The 17,667-nt window shown below is 38.0% G+C and overlaps 1 protein-coding gene across 2 annotated transcripts in view; it reads right to left on the reverse strand.

Moving 5' to 3' along the window:
- Nucleotides 1–17,667, reverse strand: part of Cdk14 (cyclin dependent kinase 14) — a 549,244-nt gene that overhangs the window by 523,729 nt on the left and 7,848 nt on the right. The window lies entirely within an intron of this gene.

The following is a 17,667-nucleotide window of genomic DNA, read 5'->3' on the forward strand; positions in this document are numbered from 1 at the left end:
GGAACAGTAATTTGCAACTTAAAAGTTACAATTCAACAGTACTTGTAACTCAGTCATCAAGGAGCTTACTTTCAAAAGCCAACAATCCAGCAAGCAGACCTCTCTCTGCTGCTGTTAGCTGACAAACACCAGGGTTTGTCTAGGTCAACCCTACAGGTGAAAGGTCACTAGCCCTGCAACCCTGTAGTAGTTGTTTAATTGCTCTAAACCATGATTTCCCTATCCATAAAAAAAAAAAAAAAAAAAAAGAAATAATGCCAATATTATTGGGAAAATTAAATAACACACATAAAGAAAAAACATTTTAAATTAGACTTCTCCCTATCAATAAATGATTAGTGAATTGCTCTTGAAGTCTTAAAAAAAAAAAGTCTGAATTATACCCAATAAATTCACCAAAAACACCCCAAAGTATTCACTTAATTTTTTTCAAGAAACATTTGCTCGGCACCTAGTAGATGCCTAAGGACTGAGCTGAACAAATGAGATCATGGAAAGGTGGGAACGTTGACTCTGCCCTCAGGAATACCACAAGTGGATGTTCCTTGCTGCCGGACCCAGTGAGCTCAGGGCCATGGTGAGTCTGCTGCTATGGGGAGAAGGGGACAGAAACTGGAGGAGACTAACTTGGGGCTTTATATCCCCAGTTTCCTCATCTTTAAAATGAGGAGTCTCCTATAGTTAGATCACTGGTGTCAGTGATCAAGGTAGGCAGATGCTATGTGCCCACAATGTGAGCGCTCATCTGTAGAGAAGAGTGACATTGATGTCATATGCATACCACGCTGAGCATGATGGGCGCTATGACCAGCTCTACAAAGCAGTGGTGCCAGCATGTGCCAAGACTCTCAAGGATTTACCAGCATTATCTTAGAAATCTTCACAACTTTGCCAAGTAAAGATTATTGTCTTTGTTTTACAGATAGGAGAAAGTAGGCTCTAAGAAGGCACCACACAGATTATAAATCGAGGAGGGTGCAATAGGACAGAGGGAGATTACAGAGTTCCAGCTCTTGGGTTTTCCACTCACCACCCAGCATGGCTCCCTGCCTCCTGGACAGTACCGGGAGTTTGAACCAAAGGTGAATGTGCCAATCCAATGATCAACCAAAAACAAATCTTAAAGGAAAATACCCTGCCCAATCAACTGCTAAAGCAATAATTTCTGTGACTCATCTCTGCCTTGCTGATCCCCAGAATGACAGTAGACTATCCCATGAAAAGTTCAGAAGTATTTCCAACTAGACATAAATACCATACTCTAATTGCAACATCTCACAGGACATACTTGTGGCTTTCATTACAGAAGTATTTAATATACATACTTCTAAGAACAAAGGAAGGTCAACTAGAAAATAAAGAGGCATGTATCTCTTTTTTCTTTCTTCCTTCATCAGTTTTAAAAATTCCTCAAAACAGCCTTAAAATTTAAACATATCTAACACAGCATGCTTATAAAACTCATCAACAAAACTTATAAAAAAGTATGAGGGCCTTTGGTTATTAAATATCTAGAGAAATTAAATAATCAATAGTTTAATGTTCCTTTAAATTTTTATATTGAAAAAGTACTCATCTGAGAGCTAAAGAAAAATAACAGCTTTCATTTAGAAAGTTAACAGGCATCAAGAGAGGGAAAAAAAAAAAAAAACTCATACGATCATTTCATAGAATACCAGAAAGGAAGAAAACTTGAAAATGACTAGATTATATACCTGGAAAACCCAAAGGAAACCTCTGCAAAACACTGGAATCAACAATTTACTAAGAATAGCAAAATACCAAAAAAAAAAAAAAAGTATAAAAAATCTATAGGAGTAGAAACAAGAAAAATTGATTTTCGTTCTTAACTAGAAATTATTTGTTTTTAAAATGATACTCAAAATAACTTAGTTAAGGGCAGATTTTTTTTTTAAAGTAAGTCTTTAAAATACCTTTAAAAGTAAGCCTTTTTTAATACCTTATAAAAAGATATTTATTAACAACAACAACAAAAAAAACTTGAACAATCCAGGGATATATCATGTTATTACAAAGGGGTAGCAGGGCATAAACAGAAATGGATATTCCTCTTTAAATATTAAAAAAAAAAAAAAACTTTTTTGCTAAGTAGGGAATTCTGTTTTTATAAATTCCCAATTTTTTATATCATCTGTGTCTTTTCATCTATTTTATAATATAAAGATCTAACACTATGGGAATTGGTAACAATAAAAATATGGACAGTTTTCAAATGTAATCTTGGAGTTTTCAGGTTATATCTTCAATCAAATGTTCAGTTTTCTTAAACGCCTGCATATGTGTCAACAGGAGACACAGAAACAGGAAAAAACTGACTTAGCTTCATTTCTTTCCCTTCCTTTACCCTCGGGATAAATGTAATTTGAAGTGAAAGAAACAGACGCTACAACCACGATCAGCACGTCACACGGGCCACTAACATGTGCCCAGTGGAAGCGGGAAATAGTTTGCTGCTCTCAAATGTTTTTTAAGTGCCTCCCAAACAGCAGGAAGTGCTAGCAAATACATTCATTTTAAAAGTAAATATTAACTTAATGAGTTTGGTGACCGGAAAACTGATTCTGCTCTTGAGATTTTCATTTCCTTACTTCTTTTCATCAAAAAGAAACACACACACACACACACACACACACACACACACACACACAAATAGGGAGCAAATTCTCCTACTTATGATCCAAATGGGACCAGGAAATAAAATAAAATCACTCTTCATGTGTTTGTCTGCACATCTTCCTAACTCAACTGATGATAAAAATAGAAGACAAAGCAAATCAAATGGAAAACATGCCAACACTGGTCATGAGTACAGGGGGAGCATAAGGTTCAAGTCCTGTTAAAGAGCAGGATGGAGTCAATCATTACAGAACAGAACCATCTCCTGCCTGCAACTTTTCTCTTCTTCCCTTGCCTGTACCAGTCATGCACCAGAAGAGTATTATTATCCTATCCGTCTCAATGGTAGGCTGGCACTAAAGGTCATTAAATCTACTAGACATAGTGCCTAGGCCATGAAAGGTTTTGGGAAAGAGGAAGCATAGTGGCTGGTAGGTGAACCATTTGCTGAAGACAAGATGGGACTATCTGTCCCCACCAAAACCAAGCAGTACTCAGAAGAAACTCCAGTAATACTGGAACCATAGGGAAGAGAAGGAAGAGGGGAAAGAAAATTGTATTTTATTGGCACTCACCCTACCAATAAAAAAGAATGCAAAATAATGTCTCTTCTTCATGCCCACCTAAAATCTTTCAGTTTTCTAAGATGCAAATATTTAAAAGATGTCTGTTTTCTGTACATATTTAACCTTCACAAAGAGTTCAGCCTGTCACATATGAAATAAATAGGAAGGGTTTCACATGCACAAGATAATAATCCAAGTTTATATATTCAGGATTTGAAGAAAAATAAGGAATTCATTATCTGGCAATTTTTGCTCAATATGAACTATTTTTGCATTTTTCGATGAAGGTAATTTACACCCCCTGAAAGATGATCTGACACTGTTTTCCAAAAATGCCAGTTGAAGCACATGCCAGCACTGTTCTCATCAGGCCTCCTGGTTCAAGCCAGTCTGGGGTTCATTTAGATGGTCCATGGTACCTCATCCAATACTGAACCTTCCATAACCTACACTGTCTGCAGAGCCCCAATGTCCAGTCAGAAATTTTTTATTAAACAAACTACTACTCAAAGGATCAAACCTATATCTCATCAAAAAATTCCACCCAATCCTCACCTAAATCCAGATAAAAACATGGTTTTTAAGAACCATGAAACTGAAATTTGAAATTTAAAGGGTCATTAGAAAAGTGATCCCTTTGATTTCACAATAACTAGTCAACTACATTCTCTTAAGCCATGTTTTTTATTAATATAATTTTTTAATTTCCTTAAGCCTTAGTTTCCTCTCGATAAAATGGTTATACCTTGGCTCAAAAATGACATAGATCTACTACAGGAATCCTTTAGATTCACTTACTGTCATGCCTTATTAGGAAAAAACATTCAGCTAACATTACTAGCAAACATCAGCCACTCCTCTGTAAGAACTTTAGTTCCTTCCGGTCTTCATGTTCCACACCACGTAGTGCCTGTGTGCTGTTTCTCCTTCTAGGAAGCAGCCAATGAAATGTAAAGCATATGAACCCTGGAGGCAAAGAGACTGCAAGACTGGAACTCTGCACTAAACCACTTTCTAGCTCAGGGACTCAGACAAGTCACAATCTCAATGATCCTCAATTTCTATATTATCCTTTTTTGTATTTCCTTATTTCAGATGTTTGCCCACACAAAAGATAAATATCACAAAGCTGAGGGCATAAGCTACATACAAATGTTGATTTCACATTGACACTGTAATTTTTATTTTATGCTTTTTGGTCTTTTATACACTTTCTGTAATGACAAAACTACTTTTCCTAGTGGCAAATACCAAAATGAAATGAAAAAATATGTAGTGCAGTATAAGAGGGGAAAACTACGGAAAAAAGACCAGGATGAATTAAATACATCTAACTATATAACTTAAAAAATTCAAATCAAGGGAAATGTATATATAAGTGAAATAATAAAGGAAATAAAGGGAATACTGAAGATAGTTAAAACAAGTCCACCAAAATTAGTCATCCAATTGATGCCAGTCATATGGGTTTCAATATTTTTATTTTCTAACAACTACACAGAAAGTAATATAAGTACACTGTACAATTTACAGAGTGTCTTGCAAAGTACATATTTATTTTTTTCTTTTATGACTAAAGTTCTTTTCATTGCATATGTAACACATCATTTAGATAAAGTAACACAAATCTCTTGGGGAAGTTCTGAACTCAATTAAGGCATCTGGGACAAGCCATATGTTACCAGACCTTCTGCACACCTGAACCCCAATATCTAATGACCCAAGGATGCTCATTAATAAGATTAAATAGTTTTCCTTTTAAGAGATGAGAATTGAGCACTGCAGGACATTCTCCATCATATTCACTTCAAAACAATGTAAAGAGAGTTATAGAGCTTAAGATTTAAAATAAATGAGCACCTATAACACAAAAGAATTTGTAATTCATGCCTTGAATGACTATTACTAACCTACAATTTTATCTCATCAATCATACTTTATCTACAATTCTTTTAAATAAATGAAAAATGTTTTCACTAAAACAAAAAAGTAACAAGTAATTCACTTTTTATCTATTGTAGAATAATGTTTACTTATTCCACTGTTAAAAACTTGTCTATTACTGTCTTAGTTTTTCTTTTGGTTAAAATATCTAGAATACTGATTTGATATCAATAAATGCACAACTGGTCAGACATGGTAGTCCATGCCTATAATCCCATAACCTAGGAGGCTGAGGCTGGATGATCACAAGTTTGAGACCAGCCTCAATAATTCAGAAAGACTCTCAGTCACTTAGGAGAGTCTGTGTCTCAAAATAAAAAAATAAAAAGGGTTGGAGATGTAGCTTAGTGTTAAAGTGCCCCAGTACCAAAAAAAATAAATAAATACATAGGACTGGGGATGTAGCTCAGTGGTAAAGCACCTTTGGGTTCAATACCCAATACCAAAAATAAATAAAACTAAAAATAAACACGCAATTGTAGAACCAAGATGACTTTATTTTCTAAATCAAAAATCAGAATGCATGATCTGAAATCAAGAGCTGCTCCAAAGAAATTCAGACTGTTCAAGATTGTACCAACATCCGTCTTTAGCTCCTTTCTAATAGTTCAATAATGGATGTTTCTTAAGAGTGGCTCTCAATCATTTTACCATTCGAACACACTTGAGGGATAAACCATGTTCCCCAAAGTAACCCTGGCTAACTACAGTACAGTATTTTAAAGCGCATGACTTCTGGGTAGGGGAAGTAAAGAGGCCTGAGCCAAAATCTGCCGGGAGTATTTAGAAAACTCTCAGGCTCCACCTCGGGCATGGTCCATCACAGCACAACAGTTATCTTTTTTGGAAAATTCTTTAAAAGAGAATAAATAATGCTCAGATATAACTAGGTTACAGTCATAGCCTGGTCTCAAGGCAAGAAATAGTCTAGAGGAACATATTTCAGTTTGTTTCCACCAGAACATATGTCATGGGTGACAATTTCATACTTGGCACATTCCCACGGACATACTCTGGAACATGCCAAATTCCTGGTCCTGGTCCTTTCATTGCAACTCTGCTCCTTTCTTTTCCACTCCAGAAAATCATCAAAACACCACTGAGAGACTGACATCAATCTGCTCTGTTTTCATTAAAGGAAATTGGTTGCACACTTGAGGATTTCAGCTGGTTGGAACACAGTGGGGTAACAACATATTTGAGGTCAGCTAGACCGGAATGAATATGAAGACACCTTCCAAACATCACACTTTACAGACACTTCAATGAGGGTGTCCACAGAAACAGAAAACACAAATAAGCACATATAATTGGCTACTCCAAGACTCCCTGGGGTCTCTACGCATTTCTAAATCTCTTTCAATACTTATAAATACTATTTGTAAGGCTTGAAAACACGTGTTTTTATCAACATAAAGTCAAATATGTACTTTCCTGGTGCATTTTAGTCTGGGTATACAAGTACATGTTGAAACAATTCTTTTTTACTTTATTTTAACTAAGTGATCACAAAAACTTTACAAAGTTTTTTTTGTCTTGTAATTTTTGTCTTTCCTCAGAATCCAGGTGTAGCAGTGCAGTCCTATAATCCCAATTTCTCAGGAGAATGGAGTAGGAGGATCTCAAGTTAGAGGCAAGCCTTGGCAAATTAGCAAGACTCTGTCTCAAAATAAAAATTTTAAAAGGGATGAAGATGTAGTTCAGGGTGAAGCACTTGCCTAGCATATGCAAGGGCCTGAGTTCAAATCTCAGTACCACAAAATTTTTAAAAAGGAATAAAAAAGGTATTTTGTTCAAATATTCCTCACCCATAAATATAAGCTTTATTATTATAGAATTTGGAGTAGCTATTTAAAAAAAAAAACATATGAAAAGTACTGATCTCATTATTAAAAAATTAAGTATACAACATTATACCATAGACACTATAATAAAAAATATTGCCATAGTTTACATCATTAAAAATATCCAGGATCACATGCTTCAAAAAAAATAGTTAATAAAAATGTTAATAAACTAAAAGTATTATGAAACAAAGTTTTAAAACTCAACAATAAACTGAAATAATAACCAAATCAACTTTATATATTAAAAATAAAACAGACTCAGAAGGAAAAAGTATCACCCTTCAATTACTGCCCTTATACTGTGAAAGAGCTCCCTTCAAAAAATTTAGACACTGATGTGTCCTGAAGAAATTAAGTTTGCAGAATTGAGAGCAAACTGCTGATTCCAATATTTTGTAACTATGCCACTTGTACATTGTATGACACTGAGAATATGAAGAGGTAAATGTGTTTGGACTACGAAAAAGTCTAGTACAGACCACAGATGCCCATCCTCAGAAAACCCTGCACCCCTGCCTTAGCTGATTTCAATGATCATTATGTCTCCAGGTATGAGAGACAATCTCGGCCACAACCAAGCAACCTACGGATTTATAAATCAGCTCAAATTCCAGTGAGGGAAAATGGGAATCATCGTCCTTGTAGGTAGGCCTACTTCATACCTGTTGGATAAAATCACTTTGGCCATACAGAAACACTACATCAAAGGTCAGCTTTCTACAAATTCAAAACATGCCAATCAGAGCATGGCCCAGGAGGGAGCTGCAGAGACTTCCTGCCTAATGAGCCTGCAGTCAGGATATGGGATACTCACAGCAGAAGAGAACACACTCAAGCTTCCAATTCTGTAATGTTCTGCCTTTTCGGAATGATGAATATGAAAGTGACTAATTCCCCCAAATGCCATACACTTTGCATTTTGTGACATGCACTTCCTCTCTGAATCCTTACAGCACTACCCAGACATTCTAGCCACTGTCTGGGACTAGACATAATTATGGTAATTGTGTCTACCATAATTAGGGAGACGGTAAATCCGATCAAACATTTATAGAAAGAGAAAAAACTGAAGCACAGAAAGTTTTAAGCATGCATGTGAAAATCTGAACTAAATTGCCAATGAGAGAATAACGAGGAAGTGGGGTTCTTTCTCAACCATCCAAAATGCTGATTAGAACTTTAATAACACATTGGCTCTCTGCCACAATCAAACAATGGTCTGTAGATTTCTATGGGATAGGTTCACATCACCTAGGTTGTTGGACTTGACCTTGGTGAAAACAAAACAGAATATAAAGTAATATAAAATCTTACTATATGAGAGAGTGAGATTGGCTCTGCCCTCACCCAACACAGAGAGCTGCTAGAAACTGGTCAACCTGTGAACACCCAATAAAATCAACTCCTACAAGCTTGACTAGATCAAGAATTGGGTAGAGAGCATGATGCAATCTGATACAAAACAGGCATCAATAAACACCTGACCCATGAATCTTTAAATGGGGGGGAGCAAGCCAAGGGAAGGCTGAAGCAGGAAGAGTGGGAGATGGATCCATGTGACTAGTGACAAATTTATTGAGATAAAACAGGTAAAAGGGATAAAGTTCTGAACTGACTGAGATGGCAACAGCTGAAACAATAATGCAGAGATAACTGACAGAAGTGGTAAGCGGGGCAGGAGACAGATCACGAAAGGCCTGGAAAGATGAGCCAGGAGAATGAACTTGAACTTGGGGCTGACAGGGAGCTTTTAAAGGAGCAAGCAAGGAATAACACCATCTGCATTTCAAATCTATCCTTCTGTTGGAACGGGAGGCAAGCTGTCTTGGGCAGGGAAGCCAGTCAGAAGACTTCTGCCAACTCCAGCCAAGAGATGTGAGGCTGCAGGTGCAAGTTAGTGGGAATGGGGACAGGAGCAGGGATCAAGACAAGGTTTGGACCTGGGTTTGGAGAGTTCAGCATGGTATCAGGTTTCCACCTTGGAAATCAAGTGAGTGGGAGAGCCACTCTCCAACTTCAGGAAGAGAGAAGATGCAGGTTTGCAGAATACAGGAATTAGCAATATTTTGTATGTGCTGAGTACGAGATGACTATGAGACAGGGGCAGAAACATCTAACCACACAGCTGGACATCTGGGTGCAGAGTTCAGAGTAAAAGCTGAGTTGGTCACACTGATGTGAGCATAAGGGAGTAGCTAAAAGCAAGGAGTAGCTGACACTCAATGAGAGTATTAAAAAAAAAAAAAAAAAAACAGAGGACAGAGAGCTGTAGGTCTGAGGGAAGAGATGGGGGAGACTTCAGGATGGTCACAGTCTCTGGCAAAAGTACCTTACAAAAGAAAAAAAAGAGACAGAAAATATAAAAAAGAGAAAATAATCAATTACGTGAGCTTCTGGAGTAGAAACAAGAGGAAGAAATCTGGACAACAGGAGGAGAAACTGGCCTGGGACACATTCTTCTCTGTGAGGGGGAAAAAGAAAAAAGACTGGAGTAAACAAAGGAATGCGTGTGGGCAGGGAATTGACTCCCAATAGAATTCAGGGCTCTAAGAAGCTGAAGGGTGTTACGGGGCCAATGGAACGGGGCCAATGGTGTCAATAAAAAATCCCTATGTCCAAGACTTAAGTCTCAGCACTTCCAAAAGAGATCTCAGAGGGTTGTTGCAAATGTCAATTAGCTAAATTAAAGGGAGGTCATGCTGGAGTAGAGTGAGCTCCTAATCCAATCTGACTTTAAAAAAGGGAAATTTGGATGAGCAGACCTACTTTGAGGGAAGATGATATAAAGAGACATGAAGAGAAGATGGACATCTACAAAGCAGAAGGGCCTGGAACAGATCCTTGCCTTACAGCCCACAGAAGGAACTAACTTTGCTGACACTTTAATTTCTGGTCTCCAGAACTGTGATGTAATAAAATGTCTGTCGGCGAAGCCACCCAGTGTGTGGTACTTTGCTAGGGCAATCCCAGAAAACCAACACAGTGGGAAAGCCATGTAATATTAAAGAAGAGGGGTGTTATGGTTTAGATATTAGGTGTTCCCCAAAAGCTTGTGTGTGAGACAATGCGAGAGAATCCAGAGGTTTATGAGAACCTTAACCCAATGAGTATGTTAATCCCCTAATGGGGATTAACTGAACTGAGTGATAACTGAAGGTGGGTAGGATGTGCCTGAAGGAGGTAGGTCATTGGGGGCATACCTTTGAGGTATATATTTTGTATCGGGTGAGTGAAGAAATTTCTCTCTCTCTCTCTCTCTCTCTCTCTCTCTCCCTCTCTCTCTCTCTCTCCCCTCTTCTCCTTCCTGATCATAATGTGAACTGCTTCCCTCTGCCACAACCTTTGGCCATGATGTTTCTCCTCACCTCAAGGCCTGAGGAATGGAGCTGGCTGTCTACAGACTGAGGCCACTGAAACCATGAGCCCCCAAATAAACTTTTCCTCCTCTAATTGTTCTTGTTGGGCCTTTTGGTCACAGCAGCAAAAAAGCTGACTAAAACAAGGGGACAGAGGTGGTAGAAAGTAGCTAGAAGGTGTAAGCAAAGCAGAGAGGGGTCAGCAGGAAACAGCCCTGTGACACAGTGACACATTGACTACCACAGTTGCCTGAGGTTCCAGCTAAGGCTGGAGATCATTTTTTATAGAGTGATTCCCTCAAGCAGCTCAGCAGCCATGAGTTAAGAGAGGAAGAGATGACAGGTCGAAATTGAGGGCTGGTAGGGCAGATTACAAAGCAGAAAGAGGAAAGGACACTGAGGACACTGGGAAGAGAGTGATGTGCCCTGAGTGAACAGAGAAGCAAATGAGGGGGACAGCTTGTGGACTTGGCGGAAAGTGTACCAGCTTTCCACTGCTGTGACCAAAACACTTGACAAGAACAACTTAGAGAAGGACAGGTTTATTTTGGCTCATGGTTTGAGTCCATGGTCAGCTGGCTCCATTTCTCTGAGTTTGAGGTGAGGCAGAACATCATGGCCCAGGTGCATGACAGAGGAAAGCAGTTCAGACCATGGCAGTCAGAAAAAAGAAAAAGAAAGGGGCCAGAGAGAACACAAACCTTTCTGGCACACACCCCCAGGGGTCTACTTCTTCCAACCAGGTCCCCCTCCCAGTAGTTAATTCAATCACCAAGGGATTAATCCACTGATGAGGTCAGAGCCCTCATGAGCCCATCATTTCCCATTAGCCCCACCTCTCAACTCGTGAAACTTTGGGGGCCATTCCAGATCCAAACCATAACAGATGGGTTGGGACAGGCAAGGACAGGGCCATCCAGTAAGGGGAAGACAATTAAGAAAAGATAAGGAGTACAGCAGGACTGTGAGAGCTAAGAAGGAAAGACTGTTACCAGCATTTAACATTCCAGACTTGTGACAGTACTGTGAAAAGATCCAGTTCCCCAAGAAACTGTAGCCATGAGTTGAGGAAGTCAGGACACTGTAGTGGACAGTAGTACACTACATATACATTGTCCATAAGGACACTAATATTGCCCATGACAACAATGAAGAAGAGACTGAACCAGCTTCCACACTCTCAATGAACAGAAAACAATGTCCAGGAGTATCCCTAAATTATCTTCATATATATCCCTAGCCTCTGATTCTCATGACTATCACTGCTGTCTTTATCATCCTCAGGTGTTACATTATACAATACAGTAAAGACAGACATGGTCTAGAAGTTACGATCATTGTTGCCAGCTAATATGATCATTAAACACATAATAAATGAGCTAGCCCATAAAATGTACTTAGAGAACTTGCAGACCATATATAAAAAAGTTAAGATTTTTATACATTTTGCACACATTTTCCTAGGATTCAAAAAATAAAATAAGCTGGGTGTGGTGGCACAGGCCTGTAATCCCAGCAGCTCAGGAGGCTGAAGCAGGAGGATTGGGAGTTCAAAGCCAGCCTCAGCAATTTAGGGAAGCTCTAAGCAACTCAATGAGACCCTGTCTCTAAATAAAATACAGAAAAAAAGGGGGGACCGGGGTGTGGCTCCTTGGTTAAGTACCCCTGGGTTCAAACCCCAGTACAAAAAAAAAAAAGTAAAATAACTAGAAAATGCCAAAATGAGTACTGGTGGCCCCTTCTTCTCAGACATGAAATAATCAAACAGAACAGGGAATAATTAGAAACCTCACAAATAATAAGCCATTTTTTCCAACAAATAAGGGTTTAGTTCTCTAGATTATATACCATAAGCAAATAAAACTCTTTACATTTAAAAGCTTATTTCAATCACCAAAATTTCTGAGCTTCTCATGTGAGTGTAAACTTTGTTCTGGCTCCTCATCTTAGCTTATCTTATTTAACAAAGGCAGGAAGCAGAGGTATACAATTTAACCTATTAATTTATTCAAGAACAATTCATGACCTGCTGTAGCTTCAGATATTTTCTATACAGAGATATTTATAACTAATTGGAACATCTGTCTCTAAAGTTCAAAAGTCTTTATATGTGGTAATTTTATATTGGTGGAGAGTATCTTCAGATCTTTTATATATTAAGTAGTATTTTTATTCTAAAACAAATCATTAAATTAAAAATGATGATTCAAAAATTCATCTGAAGTCCTAGCCTAACTATTATTCATTGCCTCGGGAAGAATGGAGTCACTCAGGGCACAAGGCTGAAGTGCTTATTGAGAACAAAAGGCTAAAAAGACATTTAGAAAGTTTTGCAATGGTACCATCGAAATGAAGCTCACATTTACAGGAGGCGTCATCACAATATCACCAAAAACATAAAAACATGGTGCCCACTGAAATGTATAACACAAGCAGCCAATCTCTCACCTTTCCATCTAGCTTATTTGTTTGACAATTATTTATTTAGCCTCTTAACTTTGGCCTAGAACTATGTCAAACCCCAAGGATCCAAACATCAAGAACCTAAAACTGAAAAGAAAAAAAAAAAAAAATTTTTTTACTTGGATGGCTTTATAAATAATTAATCCACCCAAGTCAAAAATACACATTAAAGCCACAGAACATAAATCAGCTAACCTTTTAGTTAGGGCCAAAATACACCATGAATGAAGGGCAGAATTATTATCCTTAAAATATCCTCTCTCCAATTTTCATAAAGATGATGGGCTTCAGTAAAATTCCCTATCATTTGTTATGGTTGCAAATATCTAAAGACCTCAATACTTAACTTCCAAACTGTTCACACACACACACACACCCCCACACACACAGCCTAATTTACAAGCATTAGCACATAGTTCTGAATATAATTCCAGAATTATAATTTTCAAAATGAAAATTAGCAGAGTATTTCAATATAAGAATAAATAATAATTAAGACTATATTTCTTCTTCTCCTCTGTTCAAGGTCAAATACTCACTCTCTCTAAAGAAATCTTCTAGGTGAATCATGGAGCAACAACTGATCTCCAGTTCAGGCACCTGCTGGAGGAGGCCACTCCTCGAGATAAGCTCATAGATAAGGACAGGTTGCTGCACCTTGCTGCATATCTAAGAAAATGGTCCAGCCCTCAGGCTTCAACACCCCAATCTGAATTAAATTTCAGTGGACTACAGAATACTACAATCCCAAGAGAGGAAAAGGGGAAAACCATGAGTTCAAACAAACTTCTATCACAATAAACTGAAAATGATCACAGAAGAACTAGAGTCTTCCTATTTATATCAGCATATATCTGGTGCTTTTCTGATCTTAATTAAATGGTTATTTTATGCTGGTTGTTAGGTTGCTTAGAATCCTACCTTCAGAACTAGAAAGCATAGTTGAAGAGCACAGTCCAACTCACTGATTTTTACAAATGTTAAAACGGAGGTTGAGGCAAGTTAAATAACTTGCCCAAAAAGCTAGGAAATGGTAATTGAGAATCCACACTGCCTGACACTGCCTGGCTTATCACTCTCTCTACTCCTTGGCAACAGACATTTACTCATATTTGACATACGTTTATTGAGTTAACCATGTGCAACATACCCAGGAATTACAAAGCTGAATGCAATCATCCCCTCAAGGAAACTTAAAAAATGGTGGGGTTTGGGTAACATTTTCACAGTTTTAATATGCAAATTATCGCACAAAGCTTTATGTGGAATTTTAGAGGAATATCTGAAATTAACTCTCCTTATAGTCCTAGTTCTTAATTTCTAACTGAATCCTTCTATCCTCTTTATAGGCCTTCCAACTACAAAGGGGAATGTGAGGTGGGGTATTGGTCTTGGTGGTGGTGGTGAGGGGGGTAAGGAGGAAGAGGAGGAGGAAGAAGAGGAAAAAGAGGAGGAGGAGGGGGAAAGCAATGAAGATGATAATACCAACTTTAAGACCTTTACTCTGTGTCAGCTGAAACCTTTGTATATATTAGCTTATTTAATCCTCTTAGCTACTCTAAGAGGGAGACACTATTATTATGTCTATTTTACAAAACACATGGAATGTACGTCAATTGCTCCATCAGAGGGTGGTTAGGGTTCACGCACAGGCATGCCATCATTGCTACTATCTCCCAAGCTCCTGGCCCTGGGTTTTTCCTTGAGCTGGAAATTATCCTGCCCCTCTGGATCTGGATTCCTCCATCTGTGAAATGACAGAGCAGGAAAAAGATGATTTTCAATGATTCTTTTAGGTCTAACGCCCTGAGATTTATCAATTTATGGCATTTAACCAATCTCTTGTGTCATGGAGGAAGGAAAACACTGTGTAAAAGCTAAGGATGGTTGTTCTCCAAATTACAAAATCCAGACCTTTGACTACGCACAGGTTTCAGAAAAGGGGAATCTTTGATACATCCTTATCCTTTTACATCATTAACCGTCATCTGGCTCTAGATTATTTCATGTGTTTAAGCTAATGGTCCAGTCATTTGATGGGATAAAACACAATCATTAACAATGGGGTTTAAATAAGAAAAGATTTTTTTTTTTAAATTCCTAATAATCATTAGGAAGACTTTGTTTAAAAAAGGGGGTGGGATGGGGACATCATACCACAGGTTAAAAGAAAAAGCAGGATGTAATAATGGACAATAATTTTAAAATAAAGGGAATGATGCAAGAATATTCAATGGTGGTTCTATCTGGATAACAGGATTTGGAAGATTTTTTTTTCTCCTTTTCTTTATTTTTTCTCTTTTAATGTTGTACTACCTCTATAATTAGAGAGAAGGCCTTTCTTTATAAAGAGAGAAATAATGTCTGGTATTTTCATAGGAATTTCTCCAAAGAAGAAAGAAAATACTCTCCCAAAGACATTTCAATAATAGCCTGGTGAAAATTCCAGAAATACAGGTTTGGAGGAAAACACCATTATTACCTACTATGAATGAGGCAGAAAAAAAAATTCCTCTATTGCTTCAGGTCTAGAAGAATTAAGTTTTAGAGGATGTTACAAGAATACTGGCAGGGGGAGTTGCTTTGGAATCCAGGAACACAGTTTTGTAGAGCTCAGTCCAGAAAAAAAAAAAGAAAGAAAGAAAGAAAAAAAAAAGAACAGGTGCAGCAGATGAAGCAGCAGACCGTGACAGCCAAGTGATGCTGGCCCCATCCAGAAATCCCAGCCTGCAGCGGGTTCTCCCTGAGTGGACCTGCCATGCACCAGGGTCAGCCACACAGCCAAGGGGACATTCCATGAGCACAAACGCCCTTTTCCTCACTGAGGCACTGCAGCAGAGGGAGGACAGGTAACATATTTCATGGAATATGCAAGTGTTCAAACAAGTCAATCAACCAAACCAAACTATATCTATGCTTTCATTAGGCTGTGGGGTAAGCACATTATATAGATACATCGCTGTTTATATATAAATACACATTACACATACACATGTGGTGAGTTTGAAATGCAGATCAATTGACTGTGGCTTTGGATGGTTACAATAAAATACTTCACTCTGAAAACAGTAATAAAAACTCAGGAAAGCACAATTTTAAAAATCACATTCAGACTGCTATTAATTACATATGAATCTCTGCCTTGCTTCAACAGTGTTTTTTCACTACTTTGTAGCAAGTAGATAAAGACACATCTGATAAACAAAGAATAGGGAAAATAGAACAGGAAGAGTCAGTGTCTCCTTTGGGAGACTGAAAGACAATATGTGGGTCAATACCACATCACACTTGATTGGGCAGAGGTCTGCAAGGGAACCAAGGTACCCAGCTTTCCAAAGGCTCCAGACTTGCCCTAAGCAAGAACCTTACACGGGATTCTCCAGCACTACTGCCAGCAGGAAGGCAATATGTAAGACCTGTGAATGTCTTTCAGTGAGTTTATTAACTTAAATATTTGAATGGGTATTTAAATTTGAATAACTACCTAAAAATTGAAAATAATATAACTAGTCCTAAGCCGACATGTTGAAGCTCTGGACCTACTTTTTCTTCTATAAGATGCAAGGTCTCTGGTCTGATTCCGAGATCCTTAATCCATTTTGAGTTTAGTTTTGTGCATGGTGAGAGATATGGGTTTAGTTTCATTCTGTTGCATATGGATTTCCAATTCTCCCAGCACCATTTGTTGAAGAGGCTATCTTTTCTCCATTGCATATTTTTGGCCCCTTTGTCTAGTATGAGAAAATTGTATTTATTTGGGTTTGTGTCCGTGTCCTCTATTCTGTACCATTGATCCACCTTTCTATTTTGGTACCAATACCATGCCGTTTTTGTTACTATTGCTTTGTAGTAGAGTTGAAGATCTGGTATTGCGATACCCCCTGCTTCACTCTTTCTGCCAAGGATTGCTTTAGCTATTCTGGGTTTTTTATTCTTCCAGATGAATTTCATAATTGCTTGCTCTATTTCTGTAAGGTACATCATTTGGATTTTAATTGGAATTGCATTGAATCTGTATAGCACTTTTGGTAGTATGGCCATTTTGACAATATTAATTCTTCCTATCCAAGAACATGGGAGATCTTTCCATCTTCTAAGGTTTTCTTGAATTTCTTTCTTTAGTGTTCTGTAGTTCTCATTGTAGAGGTCTTTCACCTCTTTTGTGAGATTGATTCCCAAATACTTTATTTTTTTCGAAGCTATTGTGAATGGGGTAGTTTTCCTAATATCTCTTTCTGAAGATTCATCGCTTATATATAAAAATGCCTTCGATTCGATTTGACTTCCTCAACAGGACTCCCATAGCACAAGAAATAAAAGCAAGAATTAATAACTGGGATAGATTCAAACTAAAAAGCTTTCTCTCAGCAAAGGAAACTATCAGCAATGCAAAGAAAGAGCCTACAGAGTGGGAGAAAATCTTTGCCAATCATACTTCAGATAGAGCGCTAATCTCCAGAATCTATAAAGAACTCAAAAAACTCTACACCAAGAATGTAAATAATCCAATTGACAAATGGGCTAAGGAAATGAATAGACACTTCACAGAAGAAGATGTACAAGCAATCAACAAACATATGGAAAAATGTTCAACACCTCTAGTAATAAGAGAAATGCAAATCAAAACCACCCTAAGATTCCATCTCACCCCAATTAGAATGGCAATTATCAAGAATACAACCAACAACAGGTGTTGGCGAGGATGTGGGGAGAAAGGTACACTCTTACATTGCTGGTGGGGCTGCAAATTAGTGCAGCCACTCTGGAAAGCAGTGTGGAGATTCCTTAGAAAACTTGGAATGGAAACACCATTTGACCCAGCTATCCCACTCCTTGGCCTATACCCAAAGGACT

Source organism: Sciurus carolinensis, chromosome 8 (genome assembly GCF_902686445.1).
Source record: "Sciurus carolinensis chromosome 8, mSciCar1.2, whole genome shotgun sequence".
Classification (NCBI taxonomy): domain Eukaryota; kingdom Metazoa; phylum Chordata; class Mammalia; order Rodentia; family Sciuridae; genus Sciurus; species Sciurus carolinensis.